This window comes from Haliaeetus leucocephalus, unplaced genomic scaffold (assembly GCF_000737465.1).
Source record: "Haliaeetus leucocephalus isolate CR32 unplaced genomic scaffold, Haliaeetus_leucocephalus-4.0 Scaffold186, whole genome shotgun sequence".
Lineage (NCBI taxonomy): Eukaryota > Metazoa > Chordata > Aves > Accipitriformes > Accipitridae > Haliaeetus > Haliaeetus leucocephalus.
This window is the reverse complement of record NW_010972622.1, coordinates 654,390-655,978: the sequence shown is the minus strand read 5'-3', so window position 1 is coordinate 655,978 and position 1,589 is coordinate 654,390.

Sequence of the window (1,589 nt, the reverse complement as noted above, 5' to 3'; positions counted from 1 at the left end):
GGGGTGGTGGCTTGGGATTAACCGGGGCGGGGGGCGCCCGGGGGGAACCCGAGAGCTTTATGGCTCTGCTGCCTATAAAGCCCTTTCCCTCCTTCTGTTCAGGAACCATAAAACCCCACACAATTGCCACGGGGGGGGCGAGGAGGGAGGAAAAATCATAATAATAACAGAGCGGCCGCCGCCGAGGCAAGCCGGACCCGGCGGTGCATCCGGCTGCAGGGCCGGGGGCTGCGGGACCCCCAGAGCAGGGCCATGCGGGGCCCGGCCGGCCGGGAAGAGGGGCCACCCTCTGGTATTTATTTTGGGGGGCCCCCGAGCTGTTAAGGGGCAGGAGGGGGGGCCGGGGGCAGCGAGCGTTAACGCGGCACAGGGAGGAAAACCCCAGCGTGTTGTCAATTTTATGGGTAATAAAATTTCAAAGCCGCCCGAGTCTATTAATGCCTGGGAAGGAAATTCGTCGGGGGGCTGCGGGAGGGGGGGACAGCGCCTCACACTTCCCTCCCTTCCGCTCGCCCTTCGCACCCGGCCCCCCTAGCCCCGCTGCCCGGAGGTCCCGCAGCCCCCCGCGCCTCGGGGGTCCCGCAGCCTCATCCCACCGCTGGAGCAGGTGGAGCCGGGGCCGGACACGCGGGGAAACCGAGGCACAGAGAGGTGAGGGGTGCAGCCACCCAGGCACCCCATCCGTTCTCCCTCTCCTCGCCCACAGACTGACAGATGGACGGACAGAGCCACGTCACGGTGCAGCAAAGCCCCCGCGCCCCGTCCCCTCGCTGCCTTCCCACCAGGGACCACCGCGCCGGCCGTGGGCAAGCCCAGGGCGGTGGGCACTTGCCTGTCCCCAGCACACCCTGCCGTCACCCTGCCGTCACCCTGCCACGTGCCGCGGCAGGAGGTGAGCAGTGGCACCCACTGCCTGGCAGGGCCCTGGGGACCGGGAGGTCACCGTGCCATCTGCCCTGTGCCCCCAGACCAGTCCCAGTGCTGGTGCTGGTACCAGATCCCAGTTCCCAGTGCCAGGTCCCAGCGCTAGTGCTGAGTCCCAGTCCTCAGCACTGAGTCTCAGTCCCCAGTGCCACGTCCCAGTCCCCAGTGTCAGGTCCCAGGCCCCAGTACTGAGTCCCAGTCACCAGTGCTGTGTCCCAGGCCCCAGTGCCAAGTCCCCATTGCCACTACTGAGTCCCAGTCTCCAGTAGTGAGTCCCAGGCCCCAGTGCCAGGTCCCAGTCCCCAGTACTGACTCCCAGTTCTCAGTGTTGGGTGCCAGTCCCCAGCACTGAGTCCCAGTCCCCAGTACTGGGTCCCAGAGCCCAGTGCCGGGTCCCAGTCCCTGCTACCAGGTCCCAGCACCCAGCAGCCATTCCCACTGCCATCTCCCAGTTCCCGGTGCCCTGTACCGACTGCCGGCCGGGCTGTCCCCGTGTCCCCGGGACTCGCACGGAGCCACCCAGGGGATAGGATGGGGGTGTGTGTGGGGGGACGGACACGGACACTGGTGGGGTCTGCAGGTCGGTGCGCAGGGCGAACGCGGGGGGAGCCCCAAGGGGAACCGGGCAGCCCCGGGAGGGGGGGAACGGGGACGGGGAGCCGCGG